General features: G+C 32.4%; 1 long non-coding RNA gene across 13 annotated transcripts; it reads right to left on the reverse strand.

Moving 5' to 3' along the window:
• Positions 1-3,004: 3,004 nt before the first annotated feature.
• Positions 3,005-24,053, reverse strand: LOC145737436 (uncharacterized). 13 transcript variants are annotated; one of them, XR_014180387.1, is made up of 8 exons: positions 23,774-24,053; positions 23,501-23,684; positions 15,650-15,906; positions 15,341-15,526; positions 8,821-15,269; positions 5,861-5,978; positions 5,269-5,531; positions 3,005-3,656 (listed from the first exon to the last, which is right to left on the reverse strand). It is a non-coding gene; the product is annotated as an uncharacterized LOC145737436 (long non-coding RNA). The 13 variants fall into 13 exon arrangements; XR_014180382.1 differs by having other exon boundaries at positions 5,269-5,441; positions 5,865-5,978; positions 23,489-23,684; positions 23,774-24,052; XR_014180376.1 differs by having other exon boundaries at positions 5,865-5,978; positions 23,489-23,684; positions 23,774-24,052.
• Positions 24,054-24,162: the final 109 nt, after the last annotated feature.

Genomic DNA, 24,162 nt, shown 5'->3' on the forward strand with positions numbered 1-24,162 from the left:
AAGCTAGCTAAGGTGTTGCAATCGCCGGTCAGCAATAAGTCATCAATTGTTCGGACAATGATCCAAGTGCTTAGACAAGCAATTAAGAAATTGAACTGACTAAGGGATCGCAATACCTTACAATAAATAGCCGAGAAATTTGGAAAGAAGGTTAGTTAGAAATTATCCGCGAAACTAAACGGTTCGGTCGCGAAAGTAAGGGAACTCTACCCTGACACTTACCCTCGTCCAAAATGGTTTGTGAATTAATTATCATGTAAGTACAAACTCTATAATTTGAATTAAACCAACTTATGTCTGACAATGCTTTTTATAAATTCAGTTTTCATTTAATCTTTCTCTATTAGTTTCTCTATGAATAAACGTTGTTGTTTTTGTTATCCAATCTTTGAGTTTAACTTTACTACGACCCCAGCCTACACGTCCCCGCGTTACGACTAAAAATTAGATCGTGACAATATAACGGTGGATCTTCCACACTGACCTTGTCCACATCCTCCGGTTTGTTCCTGGGCAAGCGGGTACTGCAAATGTTCACGCTTCAATACAAGTTGCTATGGATTTATTTAATTCTGAGTTGGTTGAAAAAAGTATAAATGATATTTATGAGTGGATAAGTAACAAAATTCCATTGTATGCAGCTTTTCATGGTAATACAGATGATTATTATTAATCTATTGAAGATTCAGTACAAGTTTTAAATGAACTTCTGCATTTTCAATATAATAATGATGAAACAAGTATTTTAAATTTTTTAACTGATTGTATTATTGTTATTGATAAAAAAACTTCCAAAAGTTAATACTATACATATTTTAGGACCTCCTGGATCAGGGAAATCTTATTTCATAGATTGTTTAATTCATTATTTTTTTAACTTTAGTCAAATTGGAAACTTTAATAAGTATACTTCATTTCCATTACATGATTGTGTAAATAGACAAATTTGACTATTTAATGAACCAAATATTGAGCCAGGGGCATTAGAAACATTAAAATTATTGTTAGGTGGTGATTCGTGTCCAGCAAAAATTCAGTAAAGGGTGTCTCAGAAATAATTTCGTTTTTGGATCTGTCCTATGGCGCAATACGCATGTTTCGGAGAAAGGAAATAGTTGGCAAACGTTTGGCAACATTGCTAAGATTTAGTTGCAATGGAGCGTTTTACGGGACCGCAACGTGCTTTTTGTGTTCGTGCGTTTTATAAAAACAATGATTCTTATGTCCTTGTGCGTCATTTGTACAGGAATCATTTTAACATAGCAAGAATGAGAGATGTCCCAAGTGCAAATTTGATTAAATATTGTATAAGAAAGTTCGAGAACAGTGGAAACACGATGACTAGTAAACCGCTTGGACGCCCAAGGTCAGCGAGATCGAACGAAAACATTGAACGTGTACGCCAATTCGTTAACGAGGATCCCCGGCAATCATTAAGATTGCGTGCAGCGTCTTTCATTTTGCATAAGTCGACTGTTCGTCGCATTATTCGCAAGGATATGCATTTCCATCCATACAAGATTGTTATCACACAAGAATTAAAATCGCAGGAGCCCGCTAATCGATCAGAGTTCTGTAGAATAATGAGAGAGGACTTCAACGGTTGCAACAACATATGGTTTTCTGATGAATCCAATTTTCACATTAACGGACATGTTAACAAACAGAACTGCCGATATTGGGCCGAGCAGAACCCGCAAAATCTTTATGAGACGCCATTACACTCGCCTTATTGTCTGGGCTGCTATGTCAAGGCAAGGAATCATTGGCCCGTATTTTTTTAAGGACAATCTGGTCAAGCTCAAACTTACATCTGAGCGCTACTGCCACATGATTAAGACTTTTTTAAGTCCTGCAATTCAGAACCATGGTGGCTACAATAGAAACACGTTTTTCCAACAAGATGGAGCGACTCCTCATGTCACGAATGCTTCCTTGGCTGCTCTTGATCAGTTATTCCCAGGGAGGATCATCAGTCGCAGAGGAGACATTAACTAGCCACCAAGAAGTCCCGATTTGACACCAGCAGATTTCTTTTTATGGGGACACCTCAAGAGTAAGGTAGTAACCCCACCGCCACAGGATTTAAGAGAATTGAAGCAAAAAATACCAGATGAAATTAACGCTGTTCCTCGTGCAATGCTTCAGAGAGTGATCGAAAACTTCGGTTCGAGATTACGAGAGTGTGAAAACATGAACGGTGCTCATTTATCCAATACTCTTTTCCATAAATAAAAATTTAATGTTGAGGCTTTCCTTTGGTAATAAATTTATTTAGAAAAAAATGTTTATTGCATATGTTTTTTTTTATTGCATAAAATAAGCAAATGTTTTTGAAACACCCTTTATAAGAATGATATTCTAGACACGCCCTAAATAATCTGCCTCTAAAGAAAAAAAAGGTTTTTTTAAAAAAATTGTTTTTGGATCATTTGGGTCAATTAACTTGTCCGAGAAAACCCATTCATCCTGGCAAGTTTTAAAAGAATACTATTTGACATTCATTATTTGAAACTTCTAAGTAACATTGTATATTAGGTTATTAGGTGTAACAACAAACTGGTTCTGTCACCTTTGGATTCAACAGCACGCTACAACAAGGAATGTGTATTATTTTCCAATTGATGGAATGGTTTAATGAAAACCAGGTGGAGAGCTTGAACAATTTTGTCTGCTCGAAAAAGGCATCTCCGTCTTTCATAAACGATGATATTTCTGCCGTAGACAAGTGGTGCACTTTGTCAAAAATGTGGAAGATCTAACTTTGAAACAAATAGTTCAGATAGTGATATCAGTTCCTTGTAGCAATGCTTATGGGAAAGATTTTCAACTTAATGAACCAGTTATATAACTGAAATGGTGAAAGCAGAACTTTGCATACGTTCTAGCATTATGCCCTCCTGTCCCGAATTGTATTCACCGTTAAGTGATAAACCAGAACTTTTAAAGTCTGCAACATTTAATACAAAATACTATTGTAAATGTTGACATAATATGCAATTAGTTAAGTTTTAGAGTTCGTTCTTTAATAAAGTTTTAATTTGGATTTATAAATTTTTTGTGTGTTTTTAATTATCTTACATAAAAAAGCGATTGAAAAATCACCTAGTACCTATTAACCTCTCGAAAAATTTTTGTTTACTGTGTTTTTGCTCCCCTATTTTCCAAGAGGCGTTTCTTTTATAAAAAAGGTGGCAATCGTATTTATTCCTCGATTGATTTTGCTGCAGAATGTCAATCAGTTGAAAAGTAAATCGTACGTTTGATAGATATAAATGGTTGATTGCTGGTCTATGTTCACTCCCAATGTCAACTTCTGCACAGTTACTCAGTTCGCCATGCGTAGATTGACATTAAAAAGAATGACACTTTTCCTAATACTTCGCCATTTATTCGGACATTAAATGAAAATTCTTGAGCCAAATATTGTGAAGATGTCGAATCAATAAATTACGGTAACAGTAGTAATACGTTTTCATTAATGTGGAACTAAAATATATGTTCTCGGTAATTGCTCAATGCTGCATATGGCAGAACAATAAAGCAAATAAAACTACCCACAACCCCCGCCTCCATCTTCAATTTATTAATAAAAAAATAGGAATTCCACTCCTCACCTGGACGACTAGTTTTGCTTCTCACCACCGGGACAATGTCTGGAACAAAAAAATATATTAATTTTAGTATGTATTTTGAAACCAATTTCTAAGCTTGCAAAACAAACACTTGCTTCTGCGATTTTTAAAAGGTGATTATTTTATAAATAAAACATATCTGTATAAAAATCTGCGTTTGACAGTCCTACGCCTAACTCACAACGTACCACAAAATTTGGTTCCATCTGTACTCAAGTCTATGAGTTGGAACGTATTAATAGCGTCCCAAAAAAAAAAAAAAAAATTTACTATACCACATCATATCAGTTCCTAGATTCCGTTAAAGCGTCAGTTCAACAATGGAATTTTTAATAGTGACAAAAAATATTCGCGGTTTTAAATTATAAAGTGTTTCCATTAAAAAAAAATCAAATGTTTGTACCATAGTTCAAAAACCGACGACGCTAGAAATTTACTACGCCACTGGATTCTACAGAAAATGTTTTTAAAAATCCGTTTTAACTTCTTCAAAAAGTTTAAATTATATCTGAGATACCTCAAAAGTGATATTTTTCAATTGTTCCCTAACAAAAAAATGTTATGAGAATTCTGCTGTAGCCATGTGTAATTTCAAACAAAAGTAGCAAACTAGTTTTTGAATATACGATTACCGCACCTTAACAAAAAAGATGGTACCTACAAATAAGCGTAATAACCAACAAACATTTTCAAAAACTTTTAATTCGATGCGCATTTTATTGCTAAATAATTATGGTGCAAAAACATACTTTAAAACAACTAATTATTACTAAAAGACCTTAAAAAACCTATTATACAGGTTGCTTAAATTTGGATAAACAAATTTGAATTTATTTTTCTTCAAAACCGCGGCAGATATTTTCATAAATCTTTGAAGGTAACTGTCATCAATACGAGTAAAGCACGTTTCGCAATAAAAAGCGAGATGCAAGTCATGACGTTGTATGTACCGCTATGCAATTATATGAAACGTAGGGTTGAGCAATTGCTAGCAATTTATTTTTCATTATTCTACTCCGAATACTATCTTTTTCTCGAATTAATTATAGAGAAAATGTAACTTTGGCGTGAAAACGCCGGAAATGCTTATTTTTAAGGCGCTGTAAAACTCAATACAAACAAATTTCAAAAGCTACGCAACTTCAACAACGAAAGGTAAATTCGGTATTGTGATGGTGGCTTAAGGACATAGTGAGGTCGCTGGATGGAATCAGACCAATGTACTCAAACCTGAAGTAGCATTAGCTTTAAAACGATGCAGCGTCAAAAAACTAAAACTCACTTTAGTATTTCGTAAAAAATGAGATCGAACAAGTGCTCCCCGTTCTGGACGGTAAAGCTAAGAAACTTTTTTAAGAGAAATTCGGATCACCTGAGTGTCCAAATTTATCTTGAAAAGAATTTCGACCATAGGAAACAGCAGTTCAAAACTCTGACTCTTACAGCGTTTTGCCTTTAGACTATTTTTTAACTAGCCTTTGTTTATCGATCTTTTACGTTATGTCTGTATTATATTGTCACGATAGAAATAAATCAAATTTATTTCACTTGAACGGAAACATTAAAAAATGTGGAATTCATATTACCTACTTGAGCGGAAACATAAAAAATGTGGAATGCGGTTAAAATGTACCTGCACTTATGATGCAATAGCTAAACTATGCACCGGAGGAGTATAACCGGATGCTGGGTTGTAACATATGCGAAATAGCGAGGGTCGACAGGTCGTCACGAGTGGTCGGCTAAAAGAGACTAAGTCTGGAAGCTTCTCATTGGTGGAACCAGTGTTTGGCATGAAGTTATATCCTAGAGGGATAATTTCAGTCAGTCCTGCTTTGCCGACCAGAAACTCGGAAAATGGCGCTACAAGTGACAAGCCTCTCTCCAAGATTCTATCTTCATTAGAAGTGTAAGTATTACTATTGTACTTTATTTTTGTGTATTGATCTTACACCTATTTAATTATGATTTTATTAGAAGTTAGTAACGTTTTTATAAGATTAGTAAACCGCTTATCTTATTAGTTAGTAAGTTATGAGTTGTTTAGGTTAAGGAACTTATTTAATAAAATTTAATGGTGTGTAACTGTGTAATGTGTTTTATTTCACACTGAAACGAGATCCCAGGCAGTAAACTTGCATTCAATTCAACACGTCACGTTAGTCGTGGCAATATAATACCTTTAAACGTATTAAACCTATTTTATTAAAAAAATTATTTTTTACCTACTGAAAATTTTATAATTTGTCACTCGCAACGTTACGGAAATGGCCGCCTCACTTAATATACTAATTAAGCAAATCCTCTAGTTTAGACAGCTTTTATTGTCCGTATGTCAAGGTGCTAGAAATTAAATGGCGATTATGTAGAAAAGTTAACAAAGGTCTAATAAAAAAATAATCTTAAAAAAAATTTGATTTATAGAGCATTTTTTTGTATGTCAAAACGGCCCTTGCTTAGTAGTTGCCTGAAATAATGATGTAAGTAACCAGACAATAGTGTGGTTTAAACTTCAGATCATGCAAACATTACTTTACACTTCAACTCATTAGAGGAAAACGGTGTTCCATATCTATGCAATGTTATTGTCATGTTATGTAAATTTGGTTGGCAATACAATCACCTCTGTTATGACATGAAACTAAAGTTATAATAATCAGACTATACCTCATTATTACTATTACTTTAAACATGTCTTTAGACAACAGTACATACATGGTGTTTTCTAACAATTGCAAAAAATCTTAATCATCGATTATACATCAAGAAATAATGCCAGTTTGCTATACAGGTAATTCAAATTCGACCCTCACCATTGGGAGAAAGTTTAAATTGGGGCAAAGTTGCGTCATTTAAAGCTCAACCAAATGCAGTAGTAAACATTTTGATTTTCCGAGTACTTCCGAAGATATTAAAAAAAAACTGAAAATTTTAATTTTTAATTTTATTTATTTCTAACCTTATTTGAAGAAATATTCCAAAACTAAAAGCATCTTTTCATTGCCACTTTTTCCCAGCTATTCGATGATAGATTCATATTTGCCGGCCGACGTTTTTTGGTAGCCATCATCAACTTTCTTTTTTCTTATGGGGGCCATATTGGATTTTTAATCCACCAAATAGTACGTTTTATGCTGATTTTAAGCCTGGTTTATAAAACAAAATTTAAATTTAGATTTAAATTTAGTAGTAAATTTAAATTTAGCTGTAACTCTAAAAAAATATGGTGTTCATAAAAGAAATATTTCAAGTCTTAAATCAATGACTACTAAACGCCAAAGTTGTCATTTGCACTCATTTGACATCAAAAACTCTCAAAAATATTAAGTGACATTCGGGATTCCCACATACCCAGTGTTGTGATTTTGGAATACACAAACACAAAAATAGAAATTGGAAAAACTAAATATTACTAGGCTTCAGTTTAACCGTTTAACAGTGACCTTTAGCTGCCAGGAAAAACCGTAACCAAATATTCAAATTCAAAACACAAATCAGCTGATTGTGTCATTGGGGACGCTTGCGCAGTAGCAAGATAATTTAACTTTAGCCTTAACTTTAAGAAAATTTAGAATTTTAAGTAAATCCAAGGTCAGGAGATACAGCTAAATTTAAGGTTAAAGTTAAATTTCATTTATGAACGTCTTGATTTAAAACCACTAGTCTTATTCTTAAAGTTAATACTAAATTTAATGCTAAATTTAAATTTTGTTTTATAAACCAGGCTTTAGTGATGTATAATCAGTTATGATTTGCTTCCTAAATAACAAAACAATTGAATAAAAACTAATTTTACCTTTGTTGGCTTTGAGGTTATGAGAGGTTTTATGAAGATTACTTGGTAGTACTTGTCACACGCAATTGGCCTGAACATACTTAGACACAATGAAGAAAAATGAGGCAATATTATTTTAAGCTTCAACACAAATTTGGTACTAAGTTAATAATATGAGAGCAAACCAACTGTAATCAGTAAGCCAACAGCACCACATAACTTTATTTAGTTAAAACTTAACCAAAACATAGCTTGATTTGATGTTTTTCAAAATTCCATATTAAATTATTTAAACTTGCAATTAACATTACAAAAAAAATCAATTTGCCAAAAAATGAAGTTCCTAAAATGATGATCTTTCTCTTGGAAACATAAATGACCGGTTTAAGTTAGAGATGCTACCAAATCTCTTCTGATTAACCTAAATTCTGCAGCAATCCTTGTATAATAATAACATTTTTCTTTTCTAGATACATTTTTAACTTGACTTGCTCTAATAATCGTCCGAATTATCGTGTTTGACAAGTACTGTCAAATAATGACATTTCATAAAACGTCTCATTAACTCAAAGCCAACTAAAGTAGAATTAGTTTTTATTGAATTTTATTTTGTCATTTATGAAGCAAATCATAAGTCATTATACATCACTAAAATCAGAATAAAACTATTTGGTGGGCTAAAAATTCAATATGGCGCCCATAAAAAAAAAGAAAATTGATGATGACTGCCGAAAAACGAAATGTCGTGTGGCAAATTGGAATCTATCATCGAATAACTGGGGAAAATGACAAAGCAAAGATGCTTGTAGATTTGGGATATCTCTTCAAATAAGGTTAGAAATAAATAAAAACAAAAAATCAAATTTACAGATTTTTTCGGATATCTTCGGAAGCACTCGGAAAATCGAAATTTTTAAAACGGTATTTGGTTGAGCTTTAAATTGCGCAACTTTACCCAAATTTAAACTTTCTCGTATCTCATAGGGTTTCTGAGATCCCAATGGTGAGGGTCGAATTTGAATTACCCTGTATAGATCATATTTCAAAAATGGTTTGTTAAAGAAATACAGGGTGTTTGGAAGAAAATCATTTATTTCTTCAGTATCGGTAACTGTTTTCAAGCAAATTATCTCACCGCTCAGTACGCTAACCCTAATGAAGATTCACCGAGTCAGCACTGTCAGCAGATCCCCTCCACAGTCAGTGCGGACATTGGTCATTTCCATATTTTTTCTAGTTAGTCGGTAAAATTTATTAATCTAGTTAAGACATATTCTTTAACTGTATCTTTTGGTATTATTAAAGCTTTTTAAAAAGAAGTCTTCTGGTGCGTGACAGTTATTTGGCGCAGTCGGTAGGATATTTGGGGTCGATCGTATCGAACGATAGACTTTCGTGTTAACGATTTACCGAATATTGAATTTTTGAGACTTTCCGTGCCGTGGTGTGTTGGATCTATCGAAGACGCAGCAGCCATTCAAGAAGACTGGGACTTGGAACCAAATCGTCCAGCTCCGCAAGGATAACGTTTAGAAGAGGACTCCATTGCCAAATTTAGACCGTTAGCCTTATAGTACAATACCAAACGCAATGAAGATATTGATTGTTTGTTTTATGTAAGTACAATTGTTTGATGTCTTCCGATTCTGAAACCGAAGGTTCACTTGAAACCGACTCTCAAATTTTTGAAACAGTTAATCATAAATATAATATTTCTTTAAAACCATCCGTTTTATCAAACGTTACAAATACATTTTCACAAAACAGTAACCAAGATAAAAATTTAGAAGCAAATATGTCGCAAGCATTTAACTCTGAATATCTCAAATGTGTTCCTGTTTTCGATGGAAACCCGAACGATCTGAATAGATACTTAGCAGTTTGTGAAGCCATTATAAATGAATTCTATGATAATACAAATCCCGGAAGCTTTAAAAATGTCTATCTGCTAAATTCGTTAATTTCGAAACTACAAGGAAATGCTAAGTTAGTTATTAATATACAAAACGTAGCTACTTGGTATGATGTAAAAAGTACATTGACTCGAAATTTTGCAGACCAAAGAGACGAAAGCTGTCTGAATCGCGATCTTGTTATGATGAGGCAAAATCCTCATGAACCTCCTCAACAATTTTACGATAGAATTTTAAATATTTTGAACTTACTGTGTGCATACATTGATCTTCATGAAACTACTGGTTTAGCTAAACAATTAAAACGAGATCTATATCAAAATCTGGCTCTTAAGACATTCCTTTCTGGATTAAGAGAACCGCTAGGGACAACATTAAGATGTATGAAACCTGTTTCTCTTAGCGAAGCTTTACAGTACGTGTTGGCCGAAGATAACGCTCATTATTTTCAAAATCCATCCTTCAAACCACCTATTAAGAATTCCTTTGGACCAAATGCTCAAAATATGACACCAGCACGCCCACACATAAAGCAAAATCAACCAATTCAAAGACACAGTAGTTTCCCAATGAACTTTCCTTTTAATAATGGAAATAATTTTAACAGAATACAAAATTCATTTCCCACTGGTCCAATTCCAATTCAACCCAGACCTCCAATGAGGCCTCAAAGATATTTTACTAATTCTCAAGTATTTGGCTCACCAAGACCTCAAAATTCCAATTCAATTCGTAATACAAATGTGTTTAAACCTAATCCAAATAGACAACTTGACAAACCAACTCCAATGAGTTTATGCACTAGAAATAGTTATTCAACCAATCGTTTTCCACGTTTTCCTCAACCTTCCACTTCTTATAACCCACCTGCAAACCAGAATTTTATTTCTGAGGAGTTATATAACACAGAAATTCAACAAGTAAATAACATGGAAGAACAGTTTACCGGAGCAGTTTCTAATCAATATGCATATTTTTATGATGAAGAAACAGGTCAATATTCAGTAGATGAAACCTCAAATGACACTGAGTTGAACCAAAATACCTGTGACATTGACAATGAAATTGCAAATTCAAATTTTTCAATAACGCCTCTCGAGAACGAACAAACTTAATATCACCACAAACGCCTCAAAAATTTTCATTTAATTTCAACAGCTCAAATGCAAGTGAATTAGCTTACATTGTTTTTCCTGAGTATAATATTAGAGTGCTCATTTATTCCGGCTCAACAAAGTCATTCATTGACCCTGAAATTGCATTTAGGTTTTTTCCAAATTCTATAGTAAACGATCCATTTATTGTATCAACAGTTTTCAATCAATCTCAGAATGATTACAGTGCAATAATACCTGCATCTAAAATTTTCAATCTACCAGAAAATTTTAAATTGAAATTTTATCTATTTAAATTTCATGAATTATTTAATGGACTTATTGTTTTAGACATCCTCAAACAGTTAAAAGCTAATGTCGATTTTGAAAGCAGTTTCTTAACAACTCCTTATACTAAAATAAAAATATCATATCATAAACTAAAAAATTCCCAAAATTTAATAACTGTGTCGCCTCGAACTGAACAGGTTATTAAAATTCGAACTTCAATAAAAAACGGCGAAATAATTATACCTTACCAAAATTTTGATAACAATTGTGAAATTCCAGAAAGTCTCAGTCTGGATCATTTAAATCCTGAAGAAAAGTCAAAAATTTTTAAATTAATTTGTGAATATTCAGACATTTTCTATCGCGAAAATACTCCATTAACTTTTACGAGTAAAATCAAACATAAAATTCGTACTACTGATGAGATACCAATATACACAAAGTCCTATCGATATCCCTTCATACATAGAGCCGAAGTTGAGAGACAGATAAAACAAATGCTTGATCAAAATATCATCAGACCGAGTAATTCTCCGTGGTCCTCACCTATTTGGGTAGTACCGAAAAAGTTAAACGCTTCGGGAACACAAAAATGGAGAGTTGTTGTTGATTACCGCGGTTTAAATCAGAAAACCATTGATGATAAGTATCCCCTACCTAACATCAATGATCTTCTCGATAAGCTCGGAAAATGTCAATATTTTTCGACACTTGATTTGGCGAGTGGTTTTCACCAAATCGAGATGGATCAAGACGATATTGAAAAAACAGCCTTCAGCACTGATCAAGGTCATTATGAATATACGCGCATGCCATTTGGTTTGAAGAATGCCCCCGCTACCTTCCAGCGAGTAATGGACAACATACTTCGTGGTCTCCAGAATGAAAAATGTGCCGTATATCTAGATGATATAATTATTTATTCTACATCCTTACAAGAACACATCGAAAAATTAAAATCAGTTTTCGATCGTTTACGCGAATCCAATTTTAAAATCCAACTAGACAAATCAGAGTTTCTGAAAAAGGAAGTCGCCTATCTAGGACACATCGTTACCCCAGAAGGAGTGAAACCTAACCCAAACAAAGTAGAAGCTATCAAAAAATATCCCATACCAAAAACTACAAAACAAATAAAAGCATTTCTCGGACTTTTAGGATATTACAGACGTTTTATAAATAATTTTGCTAAATTAACAAAGCCTTTGACAAAGTGTTTAAAAAGGGGTGCAAAAATCGAGCATAACACCGAATTTATAGAATGTTTTGAAAAATGTAAATCCTTGCTGACCAATGAACCTATACTAAAATACCCTGATTTTACTAAAACATTTAACTTGACCACCGACGCAAGTAACGTTGCAATTGGCGCTGTTCTATCACAAGGCAAGATAGGACAAGATCTCCCTGTAGCTTATGCGTCGCGCACGCTCAATGATTCGGAACAAAATTATTCTGTTATAGAAAAGGAATTGTTAGCCATTGTATGGGCTACGAAATATTTTAGACCTTACATTTTCGGACGTAAATTTAATATCATCACTGACCATAAACCGCTTCAGTGGCTTTTTTCTCTAAAAGATCCAAATTCTAAACTTCTTCGTTGGAGAATCAAATTGGAAGAGTATGACTATAATATTATGTACAAAAAAGGTAAACTTAATAGTAATGCCGATGCTCTTTCAAGAATAGAAATCCACGCCAATGAAACTCATCATTTATTAGATAACACTGATACTAATAATTTGGATAAAGACCAACCGCAACAAAATAATTCTGAAATAGATCAAATCATTCAAGACGCTTTAAAAACACATTTTCCAGACGAGACTGACAACGTATCACTTATCGTACATACGGACAACGACAGTATAGAATCCCGAGTTAATGAACCCACAGTACCTTCAGTTACGCAAGAAAATGAACAACCAGCTGATGACGATGACGTCACGGTGCATTCAAACCTTGAAAATCCTGTAGTAGGTATACCCGTGAGTAACACTGCAGTTAACTTTGGTCAAAATCAAATTATTTTCAGTTTAGTATCACATTCTCCAGCAAATCCCAAAATTACAATTTTGTTTGAAAAGAAAAAGAGAATACATGTTCAATTATCGGAAAACAACTTTGAAATTGATGTTGTAAATTTTGTCAAGGAATATGTATTACCAGGTGTTCAATATTACATTTATTTTGAAAACCCTGATATATACGAGAAATTTTCAGCCACAATTCAAAAATATTTTAAATGGCCGTCCATTAAACTTTTAAGATGTCTTAAAAAAACTAATTGATGTAACCGATAAAACGAGTATTAAGGAAATAATTAAAAATTACCACGAAGGAAAAACGAACCACCGAGGTATTAATGAAACATACCAACGTGTTAAAACAAAATATTATTGGCCCAATACCAAAGACGCTATACAAAGTTTCATTAATGATTGCGATATTTGCCAACAAAGCAAATATGAGCGTAATCCAATCAAAATAAAAATGAATTTAACACCAACAGCCAGTAAACCCTTCGAAATTGTACATCTTGACACTTTTACTTTGGAACAATCTAAATTTTTGACAATCATTGATAGTTTTTCCAAATATGCGCAAGCCTATTTCCTAAATTCGCTTTCAACCACAGAAATAACGGACAACTTGATTCAATTTTTCTCTCATCATGGCATTCCAAAACAAATCATCATAGATAATGGAACCGAGTTTAAAAATTCAGTTGTGACCGAACTTCTCGAGTTACACAAAATCAAAATCCATTTTATTTCACCATACCACCCTCAGTCAAATGGACAAATAGAAAGATTTCATAGTACTATTATCGAACATATCCGTTTACTTAACACTCAAGGTTTTGCTAAAATATCAGTTAGAATGAAAATGCTTTACGCTATTTTATCATATAATCATTCAATACATTCTTCAACGCAATTAAAACCTATCGACGTTGTAAATGGTCATATTTGTAATGACGACCCATTTAATCTTGAAATAGATAAAATTCTAGTAAACGATTACATTAATGACCATAAAGAGAAAACAAAATTATTGTATTCAAAATTGAATTCAGATCTCATGAATAATAAACAAAAACTCATTGAGAAAAGGAATGAAAAACGAGACGAGACTAATATTTTTCAACCTGATCAAAAGGTATACATTAAGAAACACATAAGACAAAAAAGTGCTAATAAATATTCTAAACCTGTTAAATTAACTGGAACCAACCCTGTAAGAAAGGTAGTTTCTACCGAACGACAACCAAAGGTTCACATGGATAATTTAAGACGACCTCTGCAAAAAACATACTCATTCGACTAATTCTTGGTATTCAATTTCAGATTAACTGGAATTCTCGGATTTGAAGAAAAAATTGCCATCAAGAAACTTGATAACAATCCTGGAATAATTCCACTAAAACTAGGATCAGCAAGAGTAGAAAAATATTCCCACGAACTCATACATTTTTACGACTTGAATCCAATCATTGAAGAAATTAATAAACTTAAAAATGAATCACTAATACTTCAACAACTTGTAGAAACAAATGAAGATTATCAATTTGAGATTTCTAATTATCTAAAAATTCTTAAATTTGCCGAAAATAGAGTCGACACAAAACTTTCTGAAATTTTGCCTCAACCTCTAAGAACCAAACGAGGACTAATCAATACACTGGGATCGATTTTCAAATCAATCACAGGTAATTTAGATTATACTGATGGCGAACGATATGATAAATTGATTAACCAAGTTCAAACAAATCAAATTAAATTATCAAAAACAATACGTACGCAAAATTCTCTAACCGTGGCCTTAATAGATAAATTCAACGAAACGGTTCAGCAGATAAGGCATAACGAGAAATTACTTGAAACACGACTTCGTCAGATTTCATTATTTGTGGAAACGCAAACTCAACGTGAGAACGCGAATATGATAACCGACGTTGCTAACCAACTGATAAACATGTTTGAAATATTCACATCAATTTTGCAAGGCATAGAAAACTCTATCTCATTTTCTATGCTACAACAAATGCATCCGTCTATAATTAACACAGCTGATTTATATGTCGAATTGCTCAAAATAAAGCAGTTCTTAGAAAAGGATGAATTTCCTTTGAAATTAAATAAAAATACTATGCATTTATTTATTAAATACATCAGTATTAAAAGCTTTATCTACGGAAACAAAGTTGTATATGTACTTCGAATACCAATCTCATTTTCTGAAAGTTTTAAATATTATCACTTATACCCAGTTCCTATACTAACTGAGAGTCAGTTTCAAGTTATAGTACCGCGTAATAAGTACTTAATAAAAAACCAATTGTACTTTGCATATTCAAACAACCCCTGCAAAGAAATATATCCTGAGCATTTCTTTTGCGCAAATCTGGACATCGAACCTTTAAAGGCAAACAATCCCTGTGAAATCCAACTGTTGGGAATGAAAGATACTTCAAATTGCCAAAAAATGCCAATCAATCTATCTGGCACAATGATCACACGATTAGAAAACTCTAACCAATGGATTATAACGGTACCTAATGAAGAAACGTTCAAATTGAAGTGCAATTCACAAAATGAAGTTCAACGACTTATCATGGGAACTTACTTGTTCGAAGTACCTGTAAGCTGCCGATTTAGTTCATCCAAAGGCACGGTAACCAACATCAAGTTTTTTGTTAACCAAACTCAACCCATGTTGTTTCCTGACCTGGTCAACAAACCATCTAATCAACACAAAGTGCCCAAAAACTTCATGGAAATTCAGCTCACCGAAGACATGAATCTTGATGACCTAAAATCAATAAAAACTCAAATGTTGAATAATCAGCCGTTTCTATCTACAGAAACAATATCATATGTACCCAGTGTATGGACCATCGCCTGTTCCTGCCTTATGATCATAGTGGTAGCCTACCTCATTTATAAGAAGATGGAACGATCCCGTTGTTTGCCAAAAAGCAGAAGTAAACCAGCGGACAAAGAAGCTAAGGATCGTTTTAAAATAGAGCTAGCTGATGTCCAACTACCTCACTAACCCTCGTCGTTGGATCTCAGGGGGGAGGAATTATCTCACCGCTCAGTACGCTAACCCTAATGAAGATTCACCGAGTCAGCACTGTCAGCTGATCCCCTCCACAGTCAGTGCGGACATTGGTCATTTCCATATTTTTTCTAGTTAGTCGGTAAAATTTATTAATCTAGTTAAGACATATTCTTTAACTGTATCTTTTGGTATTATTAAAGCTTTTTAAAAAGAAGTCTTCTGGTGCGTGACAGTTATTTAGCAGATTTAATTTTTATTTTCAGAAAAAACATCTCAATTTCATAATGCACATTGATAGAGAAATTGGTATGTTTTTTCTGACAAATTTGTAAAATTGTGAATTTGTTATTTTCTCGAAAACTGTGACAGGTACAGAAAAAACTAAAGAAGCAAAAAAGTTTCTAAATTAACAGGAATATTTCATAAAAAAATCATTGTGGCACCATTAAAAAGTTTGTGGAAGGAGAAAGGAGGCCTTAAACCCCAAACAATAACACAGAACTAACACTCAAGTATTTCATTAATTTCATAACAAAGCATTTTTGAAATATGGTTTATACAGTTACAAATTTGATGCAAAAACATTGCTATCTCAGAAACTATAGTTGATAGAGCTTTAGTTAAATGAAGGCAAAGTTGCGCATTTGAATGCTAAATAATTTGGTTACATTTTTTTTTATTACTTCCGGAGATATCCGACAAAGAGCGAAAGTCAAATTTCTATTTTATTTTTTTACTACTTTATTATTGATTATTTTGGAAAATCAATGGCACCTTCTGGAGGCACTTTTTTAGGCTCGTTAAGAAAATAGTTAGTTTTCAGCTCCGACGTTTCGATTTTTAGATACCATCATCAACTTAAATTTTTCAATACGGACCTGAACTTTTTATTTGGTTTTTTAGTAGCTACAGACCTCTTGAAACTAATGATGTGCCACACTTGTCAAAAAATTATATCTGCTGTACTTAAGTACCTATTTTTTTTAAATATGCCTTTGGAATTCATATGTTGTCATAATGAGTAGATAATTTAGTTTGACATGATTTAAGAATTAGGTTTTGCTCTAACACTAAAAATAAAGTTTAAGCTGTTTCATCAAAACTCAACCTCCAAATCAAACATGTGAGTATCTGAAAAATAAATAATTAACCAAAAACATATTTTTTTAAATTAATGAATTGAAAAGTACTATAAGAAACTCTCTTTTTTTTATTATATTTATTTAAAATACTTAAAGTACCAAGTACGTAATACATTAGATATATTTTTTTGACGTGATATATCATTGGTTTCGGAAGGTCTCTAGCTACTAAAAAACAAAATAAAAAGTTTAGGTCCGTATTTGAAAAATTAAATTAAAATAAATTAATTTAATTAAAATAAGTTGATGATGGTATCTAAAAAACGAAACGTCGGAGCTGAAAACTAAAACTATTTTCTTGAGGAGCATAAAAAGTGCCTCCAGAAGGTGCCATTGATTTCCCAAAACTTTTTCGGTTTTTGTCGGATATCTCCCAAAGTATGAAAATTTTTTACATTTTTTCACCAAATTATTTAGCAATAAAATGCGCAACTTTGCCTCAATTTAACTAAAGCTCTATCAACTATAGTTTCTGAGATAACAATGCTAATGCATCGAATTTGTAACACCCTGTATAAATAAACTGGCATTATTTTTCGATGTAGAATAGATTTTTAAATAATTTTTTGCAATCATTAAAAAACACCCTGTATAATACATATTAATTCAATGTTGAGCAATTCGGTTTACTAAAGTGTATAATGATGTTTATTGTGTTAAATGTAAAACAATAATGAAAACAGCAATACATTTCATTTTAATGTTAAGGTGGATTTATGCAGGATGTTAAAATAGAATTAAGCTAAACTAATTTAGTACTAAGAAACATCAACATGTGTAATGGCATCTGGACATTTATGCAACTGAATTTTCTATTAAGTTTAGTTAAGTTAAATTAAGAAGTTGGTCAACTTTTAACTTTCTTAACTTAATATTACTTATTATTATTATTTGCTTATAGCACAGCCTGAATAGGATTTGGACAAATGACAAATGTCAATTACATCTTATCTTGATTAATGTTTTCTTCCTTTGTCAGATTTTTCCGACAAAGGGCTCTGTGGGCCTAATGCCTGTTTCCCCCACACTTCCAAGACAAATTTATGTATGTACCGGTTGACCCAATAAGACTGTTTCTCGGCCATATCTCGGGAGCCGTTCGTCGTAGGACTTTGGTGTAAAAAAAATTATTGGGCCATGAAGAATTCCTATTTCCTACAACTACCCTACTAGAACACTTACACATAACATAATCCTCAAAACTACTTTAGACTAACTTTTTTTTTAAATATGTTATTTTGTAAATACTTTACCTAGTTAAGTTATACTTTATTTTGTAATCATATTACAGTGTGTATTTCTTATCACATAGGCAGAAAGACCAAACTGGTCGATAGCCTGTTTCGTTGTAAACGAAATAAAGATTGTATATATATACATAAAATTTTCAGTTATTTCAACAACAAAGATGGTGTGGGGTGTTCAATTGATTTTGCAATAACCTGCTTTAACGTTTTAACGGTTTGACCGATTTTAACAATTTTCGTATCGTTGAAAAGAGCATCCTTTGGGCAATAAGAATCAAACAAAATATAGTTATTTTAGTTGAACCTTTCTCCGCCAGGGGGCTAGTTTTGACACCATGACCCATATACTAAAAAAATCAGAACAATCAAATGAAATGATATGTCCTAATATAGATGTAGCCAAATAACATCCAAATAGGCCAGGGAAAACCGTTTTTCAAAATCTCGATCCTAACATCAAACATTGGAAAAATTAGATTAATGGGTCTTTGAAAGCCAAGGATCGCGTGGTAAATGTTCTAAAACTATTAAATATTTAGCTACAAAATGAATAAGATGTTAAAGAGGCAGTTGTGAGTCTAAATAGAATTTATTTAGGCATTACTTAAAAAAATATATATCATCAGAACATTCATGTTGCTCCAAAGGGACTAAACGGATCCTGAACTTATTAAGTCACTTTAATATTACTCTTGGAATTCTTATTTACTTTTAGTTTAAAAAAGAAGCCTAAAAACCTAAATAAATAACTATATCCAAATTTCACATACTTTGGAATCATTAACAAAGTTTTTTTGTAAAATTTGAGGCCCCAAATCATTTTGCGTAAAATTTTATACTGTTTTTTTTTTTCGTTTTTTAATAAAACCCATGAGAGGAAAAAGAAAGAGATCTAATGGCGACCCAGGTGTTCAAAATGGCCTCCGTTATTTTGAATGCACATCTGCAGACGCCTCAATTTCAGCTCTTGGGATGTTCAAGATGGCATTTCTAATTCTTGCAATCATATCCTCGCGGGAAGTTGGCCTTGTTGCAAAGACTATATCCTTAATCCTTCCTCAGAGATAAAAAATCACAAAAAAAACAGTTTAAAATTTTACGCAAAATGTTAAATTTGGGGCATCAAATTTGACAAAAAATCTTTGTTAATGGTTCCAAAATATGTATAATTTGGTTATAGTATATTTATTTGGGTTTTTAGGCTTCTCTTCTAAACTAAAGGTAAGTAAGAATTTCAAGAGTAATATTAAAGTGACTTAATAATTTCAGGATGCGTTTAGTCCCTTTGGAGCAACATGAATGTTCTGATGATATACAGGGTGTCTAAAAAGTCTGGAATATTGCAAATATCTCGAAAACTGCTGATTTTATTTTTCTCAAAATTTGCGTCTTGTTAAAGTAAATAACAGCGCATGACGTGAGGGTGAAATGAGGTTCGCAAGTATACAGGGTCAGTCACAAAGTATACCAACTTTCTTAATTCAAACCTAACACACTGTATATTACTTCAGATTTTAAGAGTACTCATAAAGGCCAATTCAACGATCTACAGTATTGCTACTTTATTCTTAGTATTAGTCAATTTTATTTGAGGAAATTATGAAAACACTTAAACGTTAAGTAAATTAATTAAAACTAGCCCATCCAAAAAAAAAAAAAAAAAAATTTCACACCATTTTAAGTAATAGGAAAATTTGCCAATTAATTTAACATTATATTGACGTTAGCTGTCATTGTTACACCTATCATTGTTATAGGTAGGTACAAAAAAAAAAAAAAAAAAAAAAAAAATTGTATATCGTTGAATTGGCCTTTATAAGTACTCTTAAAATCTGAAGTAATATACAGTGTGTTAGGTTTGAATTAAGAAAGTTGGTATACTTTGTGACTGACCCTGTATACTTGCGAACCTCATTTCACCCTCACGTCATGCGCTGTTATTTACTATAACAAGACGCAAATTTTGAGAAAAATAAAATCAGCAGTTTTCGAGATATTTGCAATATTCCAGACTTTTTAGACACCCTGTATATTTTTTTAAACAATGCCTAAATGAATTCTATTTAAACTCACAATTGCCTCTTTAACATCTTATTCATTTTGTAGCTAAATATTTAATAGTTTTAGAACATTTACCGCGCGATCCTTGGCCTTCAAAGATCCATTAATCTAATTTTTCCAATATTTGAGGTTAGGATCGAGATTTTGAAAAACGGTTTTCCCTGGCCTATTTGGATGTTATTTGGCTACTTTTTCATAAAGAAAAAGTCATATCATTTCATTTGACTTTTCTGATTTTTTTTTAGTATTTGGGTCATGGTGTCAAAACTAGCCCCCTGGCGGAGAAAGGTTCAACTAAAATAACTATATTTTGGTTGATTCTTATTGCCTCTTTCGAATGAGAATGCTCTTTTCGACGATACCAAATTTGTTAAAATCGGTCAAACCGTTAAAAAGTTAAAGCAGGTTATTGCAAAAACAATTGAATACCCCACACCATCTTTGTTTTTGAAATAACTGAACATTTTATTTAACCAAAATTATAGATAAACTGGTTCTCTTTCAAAATGAGAAAAAAACTTTTTAGTTTATTATGAGAAATTTAGAGAAAATGCGATTTTAAAATTTAAATGGCAGTTATGCCGTCTGGTGGTTATTTTTAGAACTTGAAAATATTTTCCAGCGATTCTTCATGGCCGATTTACCCAATAATTTGTTTTACACCAAAGTTATAGAACGAACGGTTCCCGAGATATGGTCGAGAAACAGTCTCATTGGGTCACCCGGTACAACTAACTAAGTTCAAGTTGGAATGTGACAGATCCGATGCAAAATAACTATGCAACAACAGTCTAAAGTAAACTTATCTGAGATGTCCTTATAATCTACTTAGCCAAAGTTGGGGAAACTGACATAAGTGAATTGAGCAAATAACAAAACACAAAACCAAAACTGTAATCAAACAGTTAAGCAAAAGGTAAAAAAATAACCTTTTATCTATGAAAACAAATTAGTACAACAAAAGTACAAATGTACCTATCAATGAACTACCAAATGATATGATTACAAGCTAATATAAAGCTTGTTAAACAAAAAATTATGATTCAAAAAATGATTTGTATTATAAAAAGAATTTAGCTAAACAAAATGCCTGGAAAACTATTTCCGAGATCTTAGACAGTAAGGAGGACAACTTTGTTAGAAATTGTTCTGATCAAATACAGGAAGCAATTTATTTTAATAACATAAGTACAAAAAACCCAATTTGACAATGCCGATAAACAAAATAACTTGGTGAGACACATGCATACAGGGTGTTACAAATTTGAGGCATTAGCGTTGCTATCTCAGAAACTATAGTTGATAGAGCTTTGGTTAAATGGAGGCAAAGTTGCGCATTTTATTGCTAAATAATTTGGTAAAAAAAAGTCAAAACATTTTCATTACTTCCGGAGAAGTCAAATTTCTATTTTATTTTTTTACCACTTTATTAGCGATTATTTTGTAAAATCAATAGCACCTTGTGGAGGCACTTTTTTATGCTCTTCAAGAAAACAGCTTTAGTTTTCAGCTCCGACGTTTCGTTTTTTAGATACCATCATCAACTTCAATTTTTCAAATAAGGACCTAAACTTTTTATTTCGTTTTTTAGTAGCTACCGACCTTCTGAAAAAAATGATGTGTCACACTTGTCAAAAAAGTATATCTAGTGTATTACGTACTTGGTACTTAAAGTTTTTTAAATAAATTAAGCAATTGAAATTGATATGTTGTCATAATAAGTAGATAATTTAGTTTGATATAATTTAATAATTAGGTTCATTGCTGGTTGGTTTTTTGGTGAATTATTTATTTTTCAGATACTCGCATGTTTGAATTCGAGGTTGAGTTTTGAGGAAACAGCTTAAACTTTATTTGTAGTGTTAAAAAGAGCAAAACCTAAATCTTAAATCATATCAATCTAAATTGTCTACTCATTATGACAACATATAAACTACAAATGCATTAAAAAAAAAAACAAGTACCTAAGTACACTAGGTATAATTTTTTGACAAGTGTGGCACATCATTAGTTTTGGGAGGTCTGTAACTCCTAAAAAATAAAATAAAAAGTTCAGGTCCGTATTTGGAAAATCAAAGTTGATGATGGTATCTAAAAAACGAAACGTCGGAGCTGAAAACTAAAGCTGTTTTCTTGAAGAGCATAAAAAAGTGCCTCCAGAAGGTGCCATTGATTTTCCAAAATAATCAATAATAAAGTAGTAAAAAAATAAAATAGAAATTTGACTTTTTTGGTTTTCATCAGATATCTCCGGAAGTAATAAAAAATTTTTGCCTCCTTTAACCAAAGCTCTAGCAACTATAGTTTCTGAGATAGCAATGCTAACACCTTGAATTTGTAACACCCTGTATATTTTTGGGTCTGGTGCGATATAGGTGCAACCATATTTTTGTTTTTTTTTTTTTTTTTTGATGAAATTGATGTCATATTGTTTATTTAACTTAGTTCTACCCAAAAACGGGTGGTTGGAGCTGTTTGTTGGGAAAGGAATAGTAAAAAAATGCCTTTGAAAGTGGTCAGGTTACAAAAAGTACATGAAGGGTTTAATAGTTAAATAACTTGAAAATTTGTAAATTAAATAAGTATTTTTAATTTTTACATGCAAAGTGACACTTTACTATCTATAATTACAGTTGACAATGTTAACCTTAGTGTCAGATTCAAGGTCAGATTAGTACAAGGGGCAATGTTTATTTTTTGTAAATGTATTGAAAAAGATGCATGGTAACCTAGTGCTAACCAGAGTGGCTGATTCATATATGTAGCAATAATTATTAAGATCTCAAAAAGAGAAAAAATATGGAAACTTCCATTTTAACAAATTAAAAATCAATTTTTAGAATGACTTTACTAATTTTGAACAGAAAAACAGTTCTGTTTGACAACATTGCTAGGGTTGTTAGGCACCAAACAAAATGTTCAACAATCAGGCGGGTGGTGCTGGTACCGATCAAAAACAAGTCATTTATGTTTAGTATGGAGAATGCCATAGGAGTTTTTCCTGTGTGAAAGTGATTCATCCACCCTTATTTTGGTAAAAGTAAGTTAAATAAACAATCTGACATGGATTTCATCAAAAAAGAACTAAAAATAAGGTGGCCTCTAAATTGCACCAGAACCATATTTTTCTTAGCTGTTAATTTCATGCTGAAAATTGAATGTAACTACAAACCTTACTTTCATTTAGTATAATTCTAACTTGCTTTAATTTAACGTCTGCATAAACCCACCTTTAATTTAAGTAAAATCAGTTAACTCACCTTAAAACTTACTTTTTTATCCACCATTGTAATGTAGTTGCAAAAATTGCACATGATTTGGCTCTTCAACTTTATTGATATGTTGCACTTCTTGGTGGGTAATATGGGCCTCAAATAGGACAATTTCTTCAAAGAAGTTGTGCTTTCTCATCCAGATGAAAAATGGGAAAGTATTCAGCATATACGGGATAAGATTCTGTAAGATTTGTTAAATTTGTAGTAATGCAGCCATGTTGGTTACACAGGTTATGTATCAATTTGCCACTGTAATCAGTGTTCTCTTACCTGCGCAAGCAGCCGTTGTATCCATTGTGCTTATGCATATCAAAAACTCTACATTTCTACATTTGATTTTAGTGTATAATCTTCGTCAATTATTAGATAATTGTAATATAAATTAAAATAAAGTACAATTATTTTAAGCTGCATGCTGCATGCATGGCAATTTTTTTGACAACACGACAAAAAGCTAGCAATGCATAGTGACAAGCTGACAGCTGACAAGTCGGAAGTTTAAGGCGTATTTTGACGGCAGTACTAACCTGAGTTTTACGTTGTAGTAGCATAGGGCGTCTTTTTTTATCAGAATGAGTTAAAATGAGACAGGCATTGTAAACACTCGCAACACAACAGAAATGTACAGATCGAAGATATTCAGCCGAGTTTGGGATAAA

Source organism: Ips typographus, linkage group LG14, assembly GCF_016097725.1.
Source record: "Ips typographus isolate SLU linkage group LG14, UJ_Ityp_2.0, whole genome shotgun sequence".
NCBI lineage: Eukaryota > Metazoa > Arthropoda > Insecta > Coleoptera > Curculionidae > Ips > Ips typographus.